General features: G+C 32.3%; 1 non-coding gene across 1 annotated transcript; it reads right to left on the minus strand.

The window, feature by feature from the left end:
- Positions 1-1,967: 1,967 nt before the first annotated feature.
- TRNAR-ACG lies at positions 1,968-2,040 on the minus strand. Its single transcript has one exon. It is a non-coding gene; the product is annotated as a tRNA-Arg (tRNA).
- Positions 2,041-9,031: the final 6,991 nt, after the last annotated feature.

Raw genomic sequence — 9,031 nt, forward strand, 5'->3', positions numbered from 1 at the left:
ATATATATATATATATATATATATATATATATATATATATATATATATATATATATATATATATATATATATATATATATATATATGACTTAGATTTGATATTTGTGCTCTGATACATGTGTGAATACTTTTTACTCTAATATATGTATGAACAGTTATACCTATTTATGCTCTGATACACATAAATGTTTATTTATGCTCTAATACACACAAGTGTTGTTCATGATCTAATACAAATGTTTTCATAAGAGGTTCATGTTTTGCTTTGATACACATGTTGTGCACTAATTGATATATGACTTATGGAAGTCATATATTATTGATCTTGAATAATATGATAACCGTCTGATGCTTTGACACTACAAATAACATATGCTCTGATAATGTCAAACATTATGCTTTGATACTTGAAAAAGAAAAAATGATGTTATATTTAAGGACAAATCCTTCTCAAGAAGGAGGGAATGATGACTTAGGTCTAACCAGACCTCTTCATGTTGCAACTGACCTTAAATGAACCAAATCACTTATAGCACCCAACTCGAATCGCTCAATGTGTTGTATATGCAGCTCAGTGCCACGTCACTAAACTAAACTCTTAGGCTGCTCAATGTCATCATCGAGAAGACAACTACTCAGCGAAAATTACCCAACGCACGCGCCACATGTCTAACAACTTCTAGTACAACTTTTCCACGTGTTTAAAGGGTGATAAACGTGAGCTTCCACTTGTCAAAAGATTTATGCATCATGGTTGATGATCATGGTACTAGTTGTACGTAGACTTGAGGATGAATCTCCTATAAATTTAATGTTTTTCCTCTCGTGCAAACACTTTTGAGATTATTAGTGAAATATTGTTGAGATTACTCTAGCCTTTTTCCCTAACTATGTTATATTATCTAGTTCAATCCATCACCATACACATCATAAACAATCCAGCCATCCTTAACCATTATTTTTTATTACCTCTTTGTCTCCATTGTCCAACTCGTATAAATATAGGACTTCAAATTTTCCTTATCTTATAAAATGAATTTATAAAATCTTAATTTTTGTAAGAATAATAACTTACTACAGCCTTTTCAAATAACAATATTAATGAATATTAATGATATCATATACTTATTTCTACAACATTATAAAATAACAATATTAAGAAATAATATATCAAAATCATCTTTCAATTGTTATTTTTTTTTAACTATAGTAACTAACTACAACATTATGAACAAATAATATTAATGATATCAAATACTGATTTCTACAACATTGTGAAATAACAACATAAAAATGTAGGTTTATATCTTATCATTTTAAAACCACAATTTCAAACAATAACCATAAGTTCTTTCTAATAACTTCAAATTTTAAAAATAAACTTAATATCATAAGCATACCTATATTACTATATAATTGTAACGCTACATTAGTTATAAATAATTACTTTAGGATATTATACTAAATATGTATTAAACATTAAATTTCAATACTATATAGTGTTTCCAGCAACTATATATATTTTTGTTCACAATATATGTCAATATAATGAAAAACAATTACACATATGAATAACTCTAAGCCAATTTCACTATTATATCAAATTTTAATTTACCTACACTTCCAATAAATATAAATCTTAATGTAATTTACATTAAAATTGATTCCCTTTATTAAATTACTATATTAACATTATTAACTATATTCAAATATTATATACAAAATTAATAAAAAAAAACCTACATAAGATTGTATTGAAAAATATCTGGCTCATGCTATATACATCGTGGTCATCATAATCGTTATTATTATTATTATCATTCAAAATGTACATAAATATTATTTTACCTTAATATACCAAATCTTCCCGTACACCAATAATAATTATTTACACCGATAACATGAATTAAGCTTTAACCAACAAAAATATAGATGAAAACGGCACTATGAATTATAGTGTAGCATTTCGACTTCACTGGGGATCGAACCCAGAATCTCTGGTTCCGTAGACCAGCGCCTTATCCATTGGGCCATGAAGTCAACTTGATGGCAGTAAATTACTTGATTAAAATATCAACAGTTAAAATTAACAAAATTTATTCTACCATAATAATGATATGTAGTTAAAAGACTATTGAAGTGATTAATCCCCATTTTTAAAAATAATATTAAATACAATTTTAATCTTTTCATTCTAAAGATTATTCCTTCAAATCTCACTTGATTATTTATGTTGGACTAAAAGGATTATTATTATTTTTCATTTTTTTTTATTGAAGTTTATATGTTAAAGTTCAATATCATAAGAAACATATTATTTATACTATTAGTCCCTGTGAAGCCATAAGTTGAATTGTATATTTATATTTTTTATAATTTGCTCATGTATTATTTGATGATGCACAGAAAAATGATAGTTTTATATGATAGATAATATGCTAATTTTTTTTAAACCTAGTTTGTAAAAATCTCGTTTTTTTTTTTTTAATGCAAACTGATGATATGTAATGAATAAGAAATAAAGGAAAAAAAGTATTTATATTTGGATTTGTGTACTGTTACTTCGATTTTTATACTGTTTGAATTTTTGTACTGTTTCATCTACAAATACAAATTATGTCTAGTTGTTGATTAACTAATCAAATTCTATTATGGAGATTATCACTGCAAGTTAAAACATGAGTATTTTTTGGACCTTAACTACTAGATAAAGATAATCCAAACATTATTTGAAACAATTATTTCTGGATAAGATTGTATATTTTTTCAACAACAATTACTCATGACTAAACAATGAAGGTTTGTAAAAAGGTGTCATCTAAGAGATCACATGTTTTGCTTGTTAGAAAGAGGATTTATATCTTTTGATGTATGCTAAGGTTTAAATCTCATCTAGGTTGCTATTGAATGCAATAGTATTCTTACAAAGCTTTTTAGAATATAAAAGGATTTGAGCTTAAATTCAACAACGTTTCTGAATTTAAAAATTATTTGTTTTTTCTTTTTATAGCTTTACATAAAGCATAAAAGAAAAGGAAAACATTTTACTAGTTGTTGAGAGCTATTAACTTAGATAACAATCTTCATGTATTTGAAAAAGTGTGAACATAGAGGTGTATTAAATGTGTTCAACATAACATTACAAATGTTTATCTTCTCTTCAAATTACAAATGTTTATCTTCTCTTCAAGTAACATTGATATAGTTAGTAGTACTTATCAAGCTTAGGTCATATACCTTTTATACTCAAGGGTTAAAACAAACACTACAACAATCAATGGTATTACCGAAGGCCAATGTCTGTCGCTAAATGCTATATTCTGCCGGTAATTCATTTTACCAACAACTTACCGACGGGCTAAATTCCGTCGGAAAAACCTTTGTAGGAAAACATTATCGGCGGATTCCGTCCTTTGGTAATTATCAAAAGATTTATCCTTCGGTAACGTCGTCTTTATTGGCAGTTTAATTTTTATATAATCCCACTGAAAACAGTAACCTGCACAGTATTGCAAAATTTATACATCCAAAATAAACCTGCACAATTCAATACCAACATCCAACTCAAAATACAATCCAACATTCACCAAGTAAAGTCAACTCCAATCAATGCAAATCCAAACACACACACACACACACACACACACACACACACACACACACACACATATATATATATATATATATAATGTCTAATGTCTAAAATTTTGTAATTGATAAACTAAACAGAACTCCACTAACCATACGCATAGGAATAAATATAAAATTGTTCTTAGAAGGAAAAGAAGTAATAATTAATAATGTAAGTAATGTGTAAAGTTATCCCATAAAATCTAATAGTCGTCATAATGTTGAGCTGGATGATTGTCTTGTTGTTCATTGTTTTGAGGCTCTAATGTTGGCTGGACAGATGGGGACTGGACTGATGGGGTCTGGACTGGTATGGGCTGGACATGTGTGGGTTGAGCTTCAGTAGGCTGGACTAGTGTGGGCTGCGAATGAGAGGCCGAAGGCACTGCAGACTGAGGAAGCAATCTCATGACCAGTTCTTTAAAATTGGTAAACTCTTGTCTGAGTTCACTATATTCTCGTTCACGTGTTTGAAGCCGCTGCGTCAGGGCATGAACAGTCTCTTCAGGACGCTGGGAGGAAGAAGAAGGTTGGTGCTTTAGACCACCACGACCTACACTGTAATTTGCAGCCAATTGCCCTGTCCCATATATTCTTCCTTTTTTCTTTCCACCAACAACATCAATCCAACATTGTGACCTAATAAGGTCTTCTTCTTCATCTGTTGGTTGGGTTGACTGAGGACATGAAGAATGTGAGGATCTGACCCGTGAAAGTTTTGTGGAGAATTCTTCCTGTTAAAAATGATGATAAAGTATGAGTCAAATATACAATAGAAGGCACAAAGTTATGAATCAAGACTACGATTACAAGTATTTTCTTACATGTGTCTTTCGGGACCTTTCATCAACGAACTGGTCAATAGTTCCCTTGCGAATATGAGTTTGGTGGAAAACTTCATCAACATGCACAGATCGTCCCAATTCAGCTGCCTGTAACAAAATATAAAGTTTGTTATGTAGATTAAAATTAAAGTTACATAACTTATACGAGTAAATGGATACTTACCATACGCATAGCATGTTCATGTATGGTGATTGATCCACCTGTATGGAGAACACCGCCCCTTTCTGAAGACCGATTCTTCTGGGCGATTGCACACTTTGCTCGGTACTGTGGCGAATTTCAATGCTCTAGTAAAGAGGTCCAGATTTGCTCCCCAATCCAATACGGGCATTCTCCTGCTATCCTTGCTTCTCGAAACATCTCAGAAAGCCTATGAGATGCCTTTGAATGGAAATTCCGCTGAATTTGAACTTCATGTTGAGGTAACCATTGAACCTTCATCTGTGACAANNNGTCATATAAAAATTATGTAAATTACTATATGTGTTGGTACACAATTAATGTTAATGATGAATGTTAAATAACAAAAGGAAGTTGATTTCCTTTAACCTTAAATCGCTCCCAAAATGGTTTTTTGTCATCAGGGAGTATTGCTCCCCATGTTGGCCAGGGCTGTAGAAATTGTTGCTTAATAGACCTTGTTATGGCCTGAGAAGCAACTCTAGATGGCACAAACCTGCATATAATGAGCAAGGCTTCAATCTTCCCTTAATTTTTTAAGTTTGGAACCAAAAGCACTTGAGAAAAAAATTAATTTGAATTACAGAAATATAGTCTTACAAAATGCAAAAGAAATATGAACATAAAAGTGTAAAACAAATGCTCTGAAACTTAGATGCGTGGTCATGACTTGGCGGCACAAATATTGATAGACATTTGGCACAACAAGAGGTCATGTGTGGTCTCTTAGGTATCCGAGTAGGTTTCAGTCCCTTAATCTACACATTCTTTACTTCCATTTGCCAACAAAATTTGAAAGATAAGTCCTTGTCTCTAGCAATCGAAATCCACAATAGGAACTACTACAATCACTATAGCTTAGCTGAGACAATCCTCATCAGGATGCTCATTAAAAATGATAGGAACACCTACCTCAACCTATATGTTCATGATACAAACAGAGATAAGAAAAGAAAGACACCAGGGCTCTCAATCCCAATTCAATCCAAAACCAAAAATTCCTTTCATTCTATGTTTACTCCACAAAAGGGTGTTCAGGTTTGTTACAGTAGAAACCTTGGAAAAGGGATTTCTTATAAATGTTTACTCAACAAAAGGGTGTTCAAGTCTGTTACAGTAGAAACTAGAAACAAGATCATGCAAATCAAATGGAAGAGGAAAAATGGAACAAATTAATTGAATAATCAGAACAATACAAAATCACACACCACACCACATTTCCAACACATCATATATGTGGGGTTTTAGGTGGGGAACGAAAGATTACCTCGCCAGTCAAGTGTCAACAACAGAGTCCTCTCAAACCGAAACTGAACTTTGCGGAGGCACGATTGAACTGCAATAGTGGTTCACGAGCTCCACCACCTCGCGCCTACGACCCTTCTTCCTCTTCACTNCAANGGTTCTCAGATTGGGGAAATCAAACAAGGGAGGGAATATATATGTGTTTCAGTGCGAAATAAAAATGTCAGAGGCAATACCTGATTTTCGCCCTAATGAAAATATGAATGGCGAACACCGACAACTAACAAGGCGAACACCGACAGCCAACGCCCAAGACCCTCTGAGAAGACGACTCTAAGGACGTTCTTGGAATGGTCGGCCGAACGACGAAGACACGAAATGAGGCCGAAGGACGTTCTTGGAAAAGTGTGCAGAGAGAGTTGGGAGAATCTGGGGGTAAAACACTTTCGCGAAAAGAGGAGAGGGAAAAATCCCACTTTGTAATACACCAACCACTTACCGAAGGTCAAATTCCTTCGGTAATGTCCCATGCGAAGTACCGAAGGCCAAATTCCTTCGATAAACTCCTGTGCTAAAGGCCTTCGGAAAATCCTTCGGTAAATATAGTCCGCTGGTACTATTCCGCCGGTAATACATCGATTTCTTGTAGTGAAAGATTATAAGCCCCACATAGTTTTACTAGGACTTATGCTTTTTATTTGGATGGTTGTTGATGCAAAGTAACTTCAACTTGTATCCTAATAGATAATGATGCTAACATTTGATTTAGCGAATCATCTTGGTAGATTGAAGGAGAACATATTCCCTATAATACAATATAAACTTGAAGAATATTTTTCTAATTACAACATTATCTTAATATTGTTGGCTTATCATTTTATCAAACAAAACACTTGTATCTTACATTATTGCCTTGTTTATATAAGACTCATCATTTTATAGACGAAACACATTTATTTTATACTTTGTTCTGAAAACAACTTAATTAAAATAAGATTCTTGAGCTTAAATATAACAATCTCCCCATTTTGATGGTGTTTGATAACTCTCTACTTTTTCATTTTTTTCTCTTATAAAAATCTCTTCTTAATCTCTTTTAGTTTCTAAGTCTTTAGAATTAGGTTAGTTTTTGGTTAGGATGTAAAAATTAGGTTTTTGTATAAATGTAGTTAATTAGATGTTTTTAATAGATAAAAATGTGTTTTGTTTAATTTTGTTTCTTGCTCTTAAAAAAATCCAAAATAACAATACAATTCTTTTCTTTTTGCTTAAATAGGTCTCTACTTTGCATATTTACCTTTCAACCCTCTCAAATTTCTCTTTTTTCATATATTTACCCCTAGTCAATGAGGTTGAATTCGTCAAGGGGAGGGTTGTTTGCCCTAAGCCAAAACGCATAACTGTAGCCAAAACGCACAACTTGGCTGAAATGCATAACAGAGTATTAAAATGTAACGTTTAACTTAAAAATACAAAGTGAAGGAAAAGGCGTGAGAAGAGGTTCAAATTTTTTCCCAAATTGTGAAGTTAGGGTTTAAGAGACCAAGGAGCTGCTGAAGGTTGTTGTGCCAGGGCTTAAAGTTATCAAGGATGAACCAGTATGCGTACATATTGATTTTTAGAGGGTTGGCTCGAGAGAATAAGAGAAATGTTTGCAAGGGTTAGAGTTTTTTTTTCTTATTTTTCCCTTTCTTGTTTCTTATAAATAGAGGTAGAGTTAGAAAATCGGTAATCTATAGTAAATGAATGTAGAGTCAAATACAGAATCAGGGTTGCATGACAAATTTTGTACATTCCTTTTCTAAATTCTGATTTTTGACCTCATTTTGTAAATCAGACCAATTAACTTCATGCTTTGAATTACTCAAACTTTGACTTTTGTTGCATCAACAAACATTAGACTATCCAAAAATAATTTATCCAACTAAAAATCACTTTTTAAAGCCCTTTTAATTCTCAAACTCAATAAGTTTACTTGCCACAAATGTCATTTTAATCAACCATTTAAACACAAGAGTTGCATCAAAAAATTTAAATTAAGCCTAAAATGTGGGCATAAATATGCACTCATCAGTGTGCGATTGCAACACCCAAAATACACCAGCATGTATATTAGGTTGTTGTAGTAAAAGAGTGTTGTATCCATGGGAATTTGGTAGAAATAACAGTGTTTTAACTAGTTCGATCTTTTGTAAAACTATTTTTGTGTAGAAAGTGAGTGTGGAAGTTGAGAGTGTTGTAAAACCAACTTAGAATTTGATTTAAGCTATCAAAAGAGTGATTTTTGTGTTTGGACCGTGTTAAAGTTTGACTTCACAAATTCCTTCTCTCTTGTGCCAGATCTACCTCCAAATATGAAGTCTTAGATGATTAAGTCCTGGGAGTACTCTTTATGGTACTCTAAGTCCATCCTACTAGACTAGTATATTATCTATTCTTGTTGTGGTATGAGTCCATTGTAGGACATATTGAGTTGTGCTACATCATCAAATTGATGATTAGGACATTTCTTCAACAAGACTTTATATCTCTCCCTTGCTTTACAAAAATGTTCGTCAATTCCTTTGGAGAAAGTTGCAATAACAGCTTTGACATTGAATATTTAAATGGTGGGAAAAATCTGGCTAAAAATTTTCTTTCCACACCTTTTCAACTTTTCAAGCTCTAGTTTGGGTGAGAGTTGAGTCACTGGCAAGTGTACCAGATCATGCAAGTAATATAATCGGTAAAGCCCGATATCGTTCTTCCCATGAGACTCGAAAGGTTTTCTCGTTCGTGTGAATTAAAATCATAAGACTTGTAAAAAGAAATAATTGTGATGAATGCAAAGACAGAAAATAAACATGCAAAGTATTTGATTCAATTGATGAAAAGAGACTATGGATGAATGTGTTGGTATCGTAGGGGTTAATTTTCAAAAGAGTACTGCGCAGCGGATTTAAAACTCAGAGAGCGTACAGCGTATTAGGTCACAGTTGAAACGATTTTAGCCTTTTTTATAAAAACAAATTTCTTTCAGAAAATTAATCAAATATTTGATGTGCGTTAAGTAAAATAAGAGTAGGGAATAGAAAAATCACACAAATATTTTTATACTGGTTCGATTCAACAGAATCTACGTCCAGTCGTT

The sequence above is a fragment of the Vigna radiata genome, chromosome 6, assembly GCF_000741045.1.
Source record: "Vigna radiata var. radiata cultivar VC1973A chromosome 6, Vradiata_ver6, whole genome shotgun sequence".
Lineage (NCBI taxonomy): Eukaryota > Viridiplantae > Streptophyta > Magnoliopsida > Fabales > Fabaceae > Vigna > Vigna radiata.